At 62.1% G+C, this 13,323-nt stretch overlaps 1 protein-coding gene across 8 annotated transcripts in view; it reads right to left on the bottom strand.

The window, feature by feature from the left end:
* The window catches only part of LOC137306054 (ryanodine receptor 1-like), a 332,570-nt gene that overhangs the window by 151,416 nt on the left and 167,831 nt on the right, over positions 1 to 13,323 (bottom strand). The window lies entirely within an intron of this gene.

The raw sequence follows: 13,323 nt of genomic DNA, 5'->3' as shown, positions 1-13,323 counted from the left end.
TGGAAGAGAGAGAGATCGTGGGGGGGGGGGGAAGAGGAGAGAGATCGTGGGGGGGGGGGGAAAGAGAGAGTGATCGTGGGGGGAGGGGGGGAAAGAGAGAGTGATCGTGGGGGGGGGGAAGAGAGAGTGATCGTGGGGGGGTGGGGGAAGAGAGAGTGATCGTGGGGGGGGGGGGGGAAGAGAGAGAGATCGTGGTGGGGGGGAGGGGGGAGAGGAGAAGATCGTGGGGGGTGGCGGAGAGGAGAAGATCGTGGTGGGGGGGGGGGGGGGAGAGGAGAAGATCGCTGGGGGGGGGGGGGGGGGGGAGAGGAGAAGATCGCTGGGGGGGGGGGGGGGGGGAGAGGAGAAGATCGCTGGGGGGGGGGGGGAGAGAGGAGAAGATCGCTGGGGGGGGGGGGGGGGGGAGAGGAGAAGATCGTTGCGGGGGGGGAGAGGAGAAGATCGTGGTTGGGGGGGGGGAAGAGAGAGAGAGAGAGAGAGAGAGAGAGGCGTAGATCGGGGGGAAGAGAGAGAGAAGATCGGGGAAAGAGAGAGAGAGAGAGAGAGAGAGAGAGAGAAGATCGGGGGGGAAGAGAGAGAGAGAGAAGATCGGGGGGGAAAGAGAGAGAGAGAAGATCGGGGGGGAAGAGAGAGAGAGAAGATCGGGGGGGAAGAGAGAGAGAGAAGATCGGGGGGGAAGAGAGAGAGAGAAGATCGGGGGGGAGAGAGAGAGAGAAGATCGGGGGGGAAGAGAGAGAGAGAAGATCGGGGGGGAAGAGAGAGAGAGAAGATCGGGGGGGAAGAGAGAGAGAGAAGATCGGGGGGAAGAGAGAGAAGATCGTGGGGGGAGAGGAGAGAGAGAGAAGATCGTGGGGGGGAGAGAGAGAGAGAGAGAGAGAGAGATGATCATGGGTGGGGTGAGAGAGAGAAGATCGTGGGGGGAGAGAGAGAGAGAAGATCGTGGGGGGAGAGAGAGAGAGAAGATCGTGGGGGAGAGAGAGAGAGAAGATCGTGGGGGGGGGTGAGAGAGAGAGAGAGAGAGAGAGAGAGAGAGAAGATCAGGGGGGGAAAGAGAGCGAGAGAAGATCGTGGGGTAGAGAGAGAGAGAAGAACAACAACAACATTGGGGGGGAAGAGAGAGAGGAGAAGAGCGTGGCGGGGGGGGGAAGAGAGAGAGAAGATCGTGGGCGGGGGGAAGAGAGAGCGAGAGAGAAGATCATGGCGCAGCGGGAGAGAGAGAGAGAGAGAGAGATCGTGGGAGGGGGGAGAGAGAGAGAGAAAATCATGGGGGGGGGGGGAAAGAGAGAGAGAGAGAAGATCGTGGGGGGGGGGGGGGGAGAGAGAGAGGATCGTGGGGGGTGGGGGAGAGAGAGAGAGATCATGGGGGGGAGAGAGAGAGAGAGAAGATGTGGGGGGGGGGCGGGGAGAGGGAGAGAAGATCATGGGGGGGGGGGGGAGAGAGAGAGAGAGAGATCGTGGGGGGGGAGAGAGAGAGAGTGAGGGGGAAGAGAGAGAGATCGTGGGGGGGGGGGGGAAGAGAGAGAGATCGTGGGGGGGGGGGGGGAAGAGAGAGAGATCGTGGGGGGCGGGGAAGAGAGAGAGATCATGGGGGGGGGGGGAAGAGAGAGAGATCGTGGGGGGGGGAAGAGAGAGAGATCGTGGGGGGGGGGAAGAGAGAGAGATCGTGGTGGGGGGGGGAAGAGAGAGAGATCGTGGGGGGGGGGGGGGAAGAGAGAGAGATCGTGGGGGGGGGGGGAAGAGAGAGAGATCGTGGGGGGGGGGGGGGGAGAGAGATCGTGGGGGGGGGGGGGGGGGGGGAGAGAGAGAGATCGTGGGGGGGGGGGGGGGAAGAGAGAGATCGTGGTGGGGGGGAGAGAGAGAGATCGTCGGGGGGGGGGGAAGAGAGAGAGAGATCGTCGGGGGGGGGGGGGGGGGGGAAGAGAGAGAGATCGTCGGGGGGGGGGAAGAGAGAGAGATCGTCGGGGGGGGGGGGGGGGGGAAGAGAGAGATCGTCGGGGGGGGGGGGGGGAAGAGAGAGAGATCGTCGGGGGGGGGGGGGAAGAGAGAGAGATCGTCGGGGGGGGGGGGGGGAAGAGAGAGAGATCGTGGTGGGGGGGGGGGGGGGGAAGAGAGAGAGATCGTGGTGGGGTGGAGGAGAGGGAGATCGTGGGGGGGGGGAAAGAGAGAGAGATCGTGGGGGGGGGGAAGAGAGAGAGATCGTGGGGGGGGGAAGAGAGAGAGATCGTGGTGGGGGGGGAAGAGAGAGAGATCGTGGTGGGGGGGGAAGAGAGAGAGATCGTGGTGGGGGGGGGGGGAAGAGAGAGAGATCGTGTTGGGGGGGGGGGGGGAAGAGAGAGAGATCGTGGTGGGGGGGGGGAAGAGAGAGAGATCGTGGTGGGGGGGGGGGAAGAGAGAGAGATCGTGGTGGGGGGGGGGAAGAGAGAGAGATCGTGGTGGGGGGGGGAAGAGAGAGAGATCGTGGTGGGTAGGGGGAAGAGAGAGAGATCGTGGTGGGGGGGGGAAGAGAGAGAGATCGTGGTGGGGGGGGGGGGAAGAGAGAGAGATCGTGGTGGGGGGGGAAGAGAGAGAGATCGTGGGGGGGGGGCGAAGAGAGAGAGAGAGAAAGAGAAGATCGTAGGGGGGGGGTGAGAGAGAAGATCGTGGCGGGGGGGGAGAGAGAGAAGATCGTGGGGGGGGGGGAGAGAGAGAAGATCGTGGGGGGGGGGTGGAGAGAGAGAGAAGATCGTGGGGGGGGGGTGGAGAGAGAGAGAAGATCGTGGGGGGAGAGAGAGAGAGAAGATCGTGGGGGGCGGTGAGAGAGAGAGAGAGAGAGAGAGAGAGAGAAGATCAGGGGGGGGAAGAGAGAGAGGGAGAAGATCGTGGGGGTGGGGAGAGAGAGAGAAGATCGTGGGCGGGGGGAAGAGAGAGAGAGAGAAGATCGTTGGGGGGGGGGGGGGAGAGAGAGAGAGAGAGAAGATCGTGGGGGGGGGGGGGAGAGAGAGAGAGAGAAGATCAGGGGGGAAAGGGAGGGGAGAAGATCGTGGGGGGGGGGAAGAGAGAGAGATCGTGGTGGGGGGGGGAAGAGAGAGAGATCGTGGGGGGGGTGGAGGAGAGGGAGATCGTGGGGGGGGGGAAAGAGAGAGAGATCGTGGGGGGGGGGGAAGAGAGAGAGATCGTGGGGGGGGGGGAAGAGAGAGATCGCGGGGGGGGGAAGAGAGAGAGATCGTCGGGGTGGGGGGGGAAGAGAGAGAGATCGTCGGGGGGGGGGGGGAAGAGAGAGAGATCGTCGGGGGGGGGGGGGAAGAGAGAGAGATCGTCGGGGGGGGGGAAGAGAGAGAGATCGTGGTGGGGGGAAGAGAGAGAGATCGTGGTGGGGGGGAAGAGAGAGAGATCGTGGTGGGGGGGGGGGGGGAAGAGAGATCGTGGTGGGGGGGGGGAAGAGAGAGAGATCGTGGTGGGGGGGGAAGAGAGAGAGATCGTGGGGGGGGGGCGAAGAGAGAGAGAGAGAGAGAGAAGATCGTAGGGGGGGGGGTGAGAGAGAAGATCGTGGCGGGGGGGAGAGAGAGAAGATCGTGGGGGGGGGGGTGGAGAGAGAGAGAAGATCGTGGGGGGAGAGAGAGAGAGAAGATCGTGGGGGGCGGTGAGAGAGAGAGAGAGAGAGAAGATCAGGGGGGGAAAGAGAGAGAGAGGAGAAGATCGTGGGGGTGGGGAGAGAGAGAGAAGATCGTGGGCGGGGGGAAGAGAGAGAGCGAGAGAGAAGATCGTGGCGGGGGGGGAGAGAGAGAGAGAGAAGATCGTGGGGGGGGGGGGGAGAGAGAGAGAGAAGATCAGGGGGGGAAAGGGAGGGGAGAAGATCGTGGGGGCGGGGAAAGAGAGAGAGAAGATCGTGGGCGGGGGGAAGAGAGAGCGAGAGAGAGAGAGAGAGAGAGAGAGGAGAAGATCAGGGGGGGAAGAGAGAGAGAGGAGAAGATCGGGGGGAGAGAGAGAGAGATCGTGGGGGGGGTGGAAGAGAAGGAGATCGTGGGGGGGCGGGGGAAGAGAGAGAGATCGTGGGGGGGGGAAGAGAGAGAGATCGTGGGGGGGGGGGAAGAGAGAGAGATCGTGGGGGGGGGGGAAAGAGAGAGTGATCGTGGGGGGAGGGGGGGAAAGAGAGAGTGATCGTGGGGGGGGGGGGGAAGAGAGAGTGATCGTGGGGGGGTGGGGAAGAGAGAGTGATCGTGGGGGGGGGGGGAAGAGAGAGAGATCGTGGTGGGGGGGAGGGGGAGAGGAGAAGATCGTGGGGGGTGGCGGAGAGGAGAAGATCGTGGTGGGGGGGGGGGGGGGGAGAGGAGAAGATCGCTGGGGGGGGGGGGGGGGGAGAGGAGAAGATCGCTGGGGGGGGGGGGGGGGGGGGAGAGGAGAAGATCGCTGGTGGGGGGGGGGGGGGGGGGAGAGGAGAAGATCGCTGGGGGGGGGGGGGGGGGGGAGAGGAGAAGATCGTTGCGGGGGGGGAGAGGAGAAGATCGTGGTTGGGGGGGGGGGAAGAGAGAGAGAGAGAGAGAGAGAGAGAGGCGTAGATCGGGGGAAGAGAGAGAGAAGATCGGGGAAAGAGAGGAGAGAGAGAGAGAGAGAGAGAGAGATCGGGGGGAAGAGAGAGAGAGAGAAGATCGGGGGGGGAAAGAGAGAGAGAGAAGATCGGGGGGGAAGAGAGAGAGAGAAGATCGGGGGGGAAGAGAGAGAGAGAAGATCGGGGGGGAAGAGAGAGAGAGAAGATCGGGGGGGAAGAGAGAGAGAGAAGATCGGGGGGGAAGAGAGAGAGAGAAGATCGGGGGGGAAGAGAGAGAGAGAAGATCGGGGGGGAAGAGAGAGAGAGAAGATCGGGGGGGGAAGAGAGAGAAGATCGTGGGGGGAGAGGGAGAGAGAGAGAAGATCGTGGGGGAGAGAGAGAGAGAGAGAGAGAGATGATCATGGGTGGGGTGAGAGAGAGAAGATCGTGGGGGGAGAGAGGGAGAGAAGATCGTGGGGGGAGAGAGAGAGAGAAGATCGTGGGTGGAGAGAGAGAGAGAAGATCGTGGGGGGGGGTGAGAGAGAGAGAGAGAGAGAGAGAGAGAGAGAAGAATCAGGGGGGGGAAAGAGAGCGAGAGAAGATCGTGGGTAGAGAGAGAGAAGAAGAAGAACAACAACATTGGGGGGGAAGAGAGAGAGGAGAAGAGCGTGGCGGGGGGGGGAAGAGAGAGAGAAGATCGTGGGCGGGGGGAAGAGAGAGCGAGAGAGAAGATCATGGCGCAGCGGGAGAGAGAGAGAGAGAGAGAGAGATCGTGGGAGGGGGAGAGAGAGAGAGAAAATCATGGGGGGGGGGAAAGAGGAGAGAGAGAGAAGATCGTGGGGGGGGGGGGGGGGGGAGAGAGAGAGGATCGTGGGGGGTGGGGAGAGAGAGAGATCATGGGGGGGGGAGAGAGAGAGAGAGAAGATCGTGGGGGGGGGGCGGGGAGAGGGAGAGAAGATCATGGGGGGGGGGGGGAGAGAGAGAGAGAGAGATCGTGGGGGGGGGAGAGAGAGAGAGTGAGGGGAAGAGAGAGAGATCGTGGGGGGGGGGGGGGGAAGAGAGATCGATCGTGGGGGGGGGGGGGGAAGAGAGAGAGATCGTGGGGGGGCGGGGGAAGAGAGAGAGATCATGGGGGGGGGGGGGAAGAGAGAGAGATCGTGGGGGGGGGGGAAGAGAGAGAGATCGTGGGGGGGGGGGAAGAGAGAGAGATCGTGGTGGGGGGGGGAAGAGAGAGAGATCGTGGGGGGGGGGGGGAAGAGAGAGAGATCGTAGGGGGGGGGGAAGAGAGAGAGATCGTGGGGGGGGGGGAAGAGAGAGAGATCGTGGGGGGGGGGGGGGGGAGAGAGATCGTGGGGGGGGGGGGGGGGGGGAGAGAGAGAGATCGTGGGGGGGGGGGGGGAAGAGAGAGATCGTGGTGGGGGGGGAGAGAGAGAGATCGTCGGGGGGGGGGGAAGAGAGAGAGAGATCGTCGGGGGGGGGGGAAGAGAGAGAGAGATCGTCGGGGGGGGGGGGGGGAGAGAGAGAGATCGTGCGGGGGGGGGAAGAGAGAGAGATCGTCGGGGGGGGGGGGGGAAGAGAGAGATCGTCGGGGGGGGGGGGGGAAGAGAGAGAGATCGTCGGGGGGGGGGGAAGAGAGAGAGATCGTCGGGGGGGGGGGGGAAGAGAGAGAGATCGTGTGGGGGGGGGGGGGGGGAAGAGAGAGAGATCGTGGCGGGGTGGAGGAGAGGGAGATCGTGGGGGGGGGGAAGAGAGAGAGATCGTGGGGGGGGGGAAGAGAGAGAGATCGTGGGGGGGGGGAAGAGAGAGAGATCGTGGGGGGGGGAAGAGAGAGAGATCGTGGGGGGGGGAAGAGAGAGATCGTGGTGGGGGGGGAAGAGAGAGAGATCGTGGTGGGGGGGGAAGAGAGAGAGATCGTGGTGGGGGGGGGAAGAGAGAGAGATCGTGGTGGGGGTGGGGAAGAGAGAGAGATCGTGGTGGGGGGGGGAAGAGAGAGAGATCGTGGTGGGGGGGGGGAAGAGAGAGAGATCGTGGTGGGGGGGGAAGAGAGAGAGATCGTGGTGGGGGGGGGGGAAGAGAGAGAGATCGTGGTGGGGGGGGAAGAGAGAGAGATCGTGGGGGGGGCGAAGAGAGAGAGAGAGAAAGAGAAGATCGTAGGGGGGGGGTGAGAGAGAAGATCGTGGCGGGGGGGGGAGAGAGAGAAGATCGTGGGGGGGGGGAGAGAGAGAGATCGTGGGGGGGGGGTGGAGAGAGAGAGAAGATCGTGGGGGGGGGGTGGAGAGAGAGAGAAGATCGTGGGGGGGAGAGAGGAGAGAGAAGATCGTGGGGGGCGGTGAGAGAGAGAGAGAGAGAGAGAGAGAAGATCAGGGGGGGGAAGAGAGAGAGGAGAAGATCGTGGGGGTGGGGAGAGAGAGAGAAGATCGTGGGCGGGGGGAAGAGAGAGAGAGAGAAGATCGTGGGGGGGGGGGGAGAGAGAGAGAGAGAGAAGATCGTGGGGGGGGGGGGGGGAGAGAGAGAGAGAGAAGATCAGGGGGGAAAGGGGAGGGGAGAAGATCGTGGGGGGGGGGAAAAGAGAGAGAGAAGATCGTGGGCGGGGGGAAGAGAGAGCGAGAGAGAGAGAGAGAGAGAGAGAGAGAGAGAAGATCAGGGGGGGAAGAGAGAGAGAGGAGAAGATCGGGGGGAGAGAGAGAGAGATCGTGGGGGGGGTGGAAGAGAAGGAGATCGTGGGGGGGCGGGGAAGAGAGAGAGATCGTGGGGGGGGGGAAGAGAGAGTGAGAGAGAAGATCGTGGCGGGGGGGAGAGAGAGAGAGAGAGAGAAGATCGTGGGGGGGGGGGGAGAGAGAGAGAGAGAAGATCGTGGGGGGGGGAGAGAGAGAGAGAGAAGATCAGGGGGGAAAGGGAGGGGAGAAGATCGTGGGGGGGGGGGGGGGGAAAGAGAGAGAGAAGATCGTGGGCGGGGGGAAGAGAGAGCGAGAGAGAGAGAGAGAGAGAGAGAGAGAGAGAGAGAGGAGAAGATCGGGGGGAGAGAGAGAGAGATCGTGGGGGGGTGGAAGAGAAGGAGATCGTGGGGGGCGGGGAAGAGAGAGAGATCGTGGGGGGGGGGGGAAGAGAGAGAGATCGTGGGGGGGGGGGGAAGAGAGAGAGATCGTGGGGGGGGGGGGGGAAGAGAGAGAGATCGTGGGGGGGGGGGGGGGGGAAGAGAGAGTGATCGTGGGGGGGGGGGGGGAAAGAGAGAGTGATCGTGGGGGGGGGGGAAAGAGAGAGTGATCGTGGGGGGGGAAGAGTGATCGTGGGGGGGGGAAGAGTGATCGTGGGGGGGGGGAAAGAGTGATCGTGGGGGGGGGAAGAGAGAGTGATCGTGGGGGGGGGGGGAAAGAGAGAGAGATCGTGGTGGGGGGGGAGGGGGAGAGGAGAAGATCGTGGGGCGTGGCGGAGAGGAGAAGATCGTGGTGGGGGGGGGGGGGGGGGGAGAGAGAAGATCGCTGGGGGGGGGGGGGGGGGGAGAGGAGAAGATCGTTGCGGGGGGGGGAGAGGAGAAGATCGTGGTTGGGGGGGGGGGGAAGAGAGAGAGAGACGAGAGAGAGAGAGAGAGAGGCGTAGATCGGGGGGAAGAGAGAGAGAAGATCGGGGAGAGAGAGAGAGAGAGAGAGAGAGAGAGAAGATCGGGGGGGAAGAGAGAGAGAGAGAAGATCGGGGGGGAAAGAGAGAGACAGAAGATCGGGGGGGGAAGAGAGAGAGAGAAGATCGGGGGGGGAAGAGAGAGAGAGAAGATCGGGGGGGAAGAGAGAGAGAGAAGATCGGGGGGAAGAGAGAGAGAGAAGATCGGGGGGGAAGAGAGAGAGAAGATCGGGGGGGAAGAGAGAGAGAGAAGATCGGGGGGGGAAGAGAGAGAGAGAAGATCGGGGGGGAAGAGAGAGAGAGAAGATCGGGGGGGGAAGAGAGAGAGAGAAGATCGGGGGGGAAGAGAGAGAGAGAAGATCGGGGGGGAAGAGAGAGAGAAGATCGGGGGGGAAGAGAGAGAGGAGAAGATCGGGGGGGGAAGAGAGAGAGAGAAGATCGGGGGGGAAGAGAGAGAGAAGATCGGGGGAGAAGAGAGCGAGAGAAGATCGGGGGAGAAGAGAGAGAGAGAAGATCGGGGGGGAAGAGAGAGAGAAGATCGGGGAGGGAAGAGGGAGAGAGAAGATCGGGGGGAAGAGAGAGAGAGAAGATCGGGGGGGAAGAGAGAGAGAGAAGATCGGGGGGAAGAGAGAGAGAGAAGATCGGGGGGGAAGAGAGAGAGAGAAGATCGGGGGGGAAGAGAGAGAGAGAAGATCGGGGGGGAAGAGAGAGAGAGAAGATCCGGGGGGAAGAGAGAGAGAGAAGATCGTGGGGGGAAGAGAGAGAGAGAAGATCGTGGGGGGCGGTGAGAGAGAGAGAGAGAGAGAGAGAGAGAGAGAGAAGATCAGGGGGGGAAAGAGAGAGAGGAGAAGATCGTGGGGTTGAGAGAGAGAAGAAGAACAACAACAACATCGGGGGGGAAGAGAGAGAGGAGAAGATCGTGGGGGTGGGGAGAGAGAGAGAAGATCGTGGGGGGGGGGGGGAGAGAGAGAGATAGAGAAGATCGTGGGGGGGGGGGGAAGAGAGAGAGAGAAGATCAGGGGGGAAAGGGAGGGGAGAAGATCGTGGGGGGGGGGGAAAGAGAGGGAGAAGATCGTGGGCGGGGGGAAGAGAGAGCGAGAGAGAGAGAGAGAGAGAGAGAGAGAGGAGAAGATCAGGGGGGGAAGAGAGAGAGAGGAGAAGATCGGGGGAAGAGAGAGAGGAGAGGATCGTGAGAGAGAGAGATCGTGGGGGGGGTGGAAGAGAAGGAGATCGTGGGGGGGGGGGGAAGAGAGAGAGATCGTGGGGGGGGGGGGAAGAGAGAGAGATCGTGGGGGGGGGGGGATGAGAGAGAGATCGTGGGGGGGGGGATGAGAGAGAGATCGTGGGGGGGGGGGGGGAAGAGAGAGTGATCGTGGGGGGGGGAAGAGAGAGTGATCGTGGGGGAGGGGGGGAAGAGAGAGTGATCGTGGGGGGGGGGGGGGGATGATCGTGGGGGGGGGGGGAAGAGAGAGAGATCGTGGTGGGGGGGGGGGAAGGAGAGAGAGATCGTGGTGGGGGGGGAGGGGGAGAGGAGAAGATCGTGGTGGGGGGGGAGGGGGAGAGGAGAAGATCGTGGGGGGTGGCGGAGAGGAGAAGATCGTCGTGGGGGGGGGGGGGAGAGGAGAAGAAGATCGCTGGGGGGGGGGGGGGGGGGAGGAGAAGATCGTGGTGGGGGGGGGGGAAGAGAGAGAGAGAGAGAGAGAGAGGAAGGAGTAGATCGGGGGGAAGAGAGAGAGAAGATCGGGGAGAGAGAGAGAGAGAGAGAAGATCGGGGGGGGAAGAGAGAGAGAGAAGATCGGGGGGGGAAGAGGGAGAGAGAAGATCGGGGGGGGAAGAGAGAGAGAGAAGATCGGGGGGGGGTGGCGGAGAGGAGAAGATCGTGGTGGGGGGGGGGGGGGGGGGAGAGGAGAAGATCGCTGGGGGGGGGGGGGGGGGAGAGGAGAAGATCGTGGTGGGGGGGGGGAGGAGAGAGAGAGAGAGAGAGAGGAAGGAGTAGATCGGGGGAAGAGAGAGAGAAGATCGGGGAGAGAGAGAGAGAGAGAGAGAGAAGATCGGGGGGGGAAGAGAGAGAGAGAAGATCGGGGGGGGAAGAGAGAGAGAGAAGATCGGGGGGGGAAGAGAGAGAGAGGAAGATCGGGGGGGAAGAGAGAGAGAGAAGATCGGGGGGGGAAGAGAGAGAGAGAAGATCGGGGGGGGAAGAGAGAGAGAGAAGATCGGGGGGGGGAAGAGAGAGAGAGAAGATCGGGGGGGAAGAGAGAGAGAGAGAATCGGGGGGGGGGAAGAGAGAGAGAGAGAGAAGATCGGGGGGGGAAGAGAGAGAGAGAGAGAAGATCGGGGGGGGAAGAGAGAGAGAGGGAGAGAAGATCGGGGGGGAAGAGAGAGAGAGAGAAGATCGGGGGAGAAGAGAGAGAAGAGAAGATCAGGGGGAAGAGAGAGAGAGAAGATCAGGGGGGGAAGAGAGGAGAGAGAATATCGGGGGGGGAAGAGAGAGAGAGAAGATCGGGGGGGAAGAGAGAGAGAGAAGATCGGGGGGGAAGAGAGAGAGAGAGAATCGGGGGGGGGGGAAGAGAGAGAGAGAGAGAGAAGATCGGGGGGGGAAGAGAGAGAGAGAGAGAGAAGATCGGGGGGGGAAGAGAGAGAGAGAGAGAGAAGATCTGGGGGGGAAGAGAGAGAGAGAGAGAGAAGATCGGGGGGGAAGAGAGAGAGAGAGAGAAGATCGGGGGGGGAAGAGAGAGAGAGAGAGAGAAGATCGGGGGGGAAGAGAGAGAGAGAAGATCAGGGGGGAAGAGAGAGAGAGAATATCGGGGGGGGAAGAGAGAGAGAGAAGATCGGGGGGGGGGAAGAGAGAGAGAGAAGATCGGGGGGGAAGAGAGAGGGAGACGATCGGGGGGGAAGAGAGAGAGAGAAGATCGGGGGGGGGAAGAGAGAGAGAGAAGATCGGGGGGAAGAGAGAGAGAGAAGATCGGGGGGGAAGAGAGAGAGAGAAGATCGGGGGGGAAGAGAGAGAGAGAAGATCGGGGGGAAGAGAGAGAGAAGATCGGGGGGAAGAGAGAGAGAAGATCGGGGGGGGAAGAGAGAGAGAGAAGATCGGGGGGGAAGAGAGAGAGAGAAGATCGGGGGGGAAGAGAGAGAGAAGATCGGGGGGGAAGAGAGAGAGAGAAGATCGGGGGGGAAGAGAGAGAGAGAAGATCGGGGGGGGAAGAGAGAGAGAGAAGATCGGGGGGGGAAGAGAGAGAGAGAAGATCGAGGGGGAAGAGAGAGAGAGAGAGAAGATCGGGGGGGAAGAGAGAGAGAGAAGATCGGGGGAGAAGAGAGAGAGAGAAGATCGGGGGGAAGAGAGAGAGAGAAGATCGGGGGGGGAAGAGAGAGAGAGATGATCGGGGGGGGGAAGAGAGAGAGAAGATCGGGAGGGGAGAGGGAGAGAGAAGATCGGGAGGGGAGAGGGAGAGAGAAGATCGGGGGGGAAGAGGGAGAGAGAAGATCGGGGGGGAAGAGAGAGAGAGAAGATCGGGGGGGAAGAGAGAGAGAGAGATCGGGGGGGGAAGAGAGAGAGAGAAGATCGGGGGGAAGAGAGAGAGAGAAGATCGGGGGGGAAGAGAGAGAGAGAAGATCGGGGGGGAAGAGAGAGAGAGAAGATCGGGGGGAAGAGAGAGAGAGAAGATCGGGGGTGAAGAGAGAGAGAGAAGATCGGGGGGTGAAGAGAGAGAGAGAAGATCGGGGGGGAAGAGAGAGAGAGAAGATCGGGGGGGAAGAGAGAGAGAGAAGATCGGGGGAAGAGAGAGAGAGATCGGGGGGGAAGAGAGAGAGAGAAGATCGGGGGGGAAGAGAGAGAGAGAAGATCGGGGGGGGAAGAGAGAGAGAGAGAATCGGGGGGGGGGGAAGAGAGAGAGAGAGAGAAGATCGGGGGGGGGAAGAGAGAGAGAGAGAGAGAAGATCGGGGGGGAAGAGAGAGAGAGAAGAGAAGATCGGTGGGGAAGAGAGAGAGAGAAGATCGGGGGGGAAGAGAGAGAGAGAAGATCGGGGGGAAGAGAGAGAGAGAAGATCGGGGGGAAGAGAGAGAGAGAAGATCGGGGGGGGAAGAGAGAGAGAGAAGATCGGGGGAAGAGATAGAGAGAGAAGATCGGGGGGAAGAGAGAGAGAGAGAGGAGAACAACAACAACGACAAGATCGGGGGGGGGAAGAGAGAAAGGAGAAGATCGTGTGGGTGGGGAGAGGAGAAGATCATGGGGGGGGAGGGAAGAGAGAGAGAGAGAGGAAGGATCAGGGGGGAAAAAAGAGATAGAAGATCGTGGGGAGAGAGAGAGAGAGAGGAAGAAGAAGAAGAAGAAGAAGAAGAAGTTCGGGGGGGGGGAGAAGAGAGAGAGAGAGGGAGAGAGAGAGGAGAACATCGTTGGGGGGAGAGAGAGAGAGAGGAGAAGATCGTGTGGGGGAGAGAGAGGAGAAGATTGTGGCGGGGGGAAGAGAGAGAGAGAGAGGAGAAGATCATGGGGGGAGAGAGAGAAGATCGCGGGGGGGAAGAGGGAGGGAGAGAGAAGATCATGGGGGGGGGGGGGGGGAGAAGAGAGAGAGAAGATCATGGGGGGGGGTAGAGAGAGAGAAGATCATGGGGGGGGGGAAGAGAGAGAGAAGATCGTGGGGGAGGGAAGAGAGAGAGAAGATCGTGGGGGAGGGAAGAGAGAGAGAAGATCGTGGGGGAGGGAAGAGAGAGAAGATCGTGGGGGAGGAAGAGAGAGAAGATCGTGGGGGAGGGAAGAGAGAGAGAAGATCGTGGGGGAGGGAAGAGAGAGAGAAGATCGTGGGGGAGGAAGAGAGAGAGAAGATCGTGGGGGAGGGGAAGAGAGAGAGATGATTGCTGGGGGGGGGGGGGGGGGGGGAGAGGAGAAGATCGTTGCGGGGGGGGGAGAGGAGAAGATCGTGGTGGGGGGGGGGAAGAGGAGAAGATCGTTGGGGGGGGGGGGAAGAGAGAGAGAGAGTGAGAGACAGACAGACAGACGCAGAAGATCGGGGAGAGAGAGAGAAGATCGGGAGAGAGAGAGAGAGAGAGAGAGAGAGAAGATCGGGGGGGGGGAAGGGAGAGAGAGAAGATCGGGGGGGAAGAGAGAGAGAGAAGATCGGGGGGGGGGAAGAGAGAGAGAGAGAATCGGGGGGGGAAGAGAGAGAGAGAGAGAAGATCGGGGGAAGAGAGAGAGAGAGAGAAGATCGGG

The sequence above is a fragment of the Heptranchias perlo genome, chromosome 41, assembly GCF_035084215.1.
Source record: "Heptranchias perlo isolate sHepPer1 chromosome 41, sHepPer1.hap1, whole genome shotgun sequence".
Taxonomy (NCBI): Eukaryota; Metazoa; Chordata; class Chondrichthyes; order Hexanchiformes; family Hexanchidae; genus Heptranchias; species Heptranchias perlo.
The sequence above is the reverse complement of the archived record's forward strand: the minus strand, read 5'-3'. Positions and strand labels throughout refer to the sequence as shown.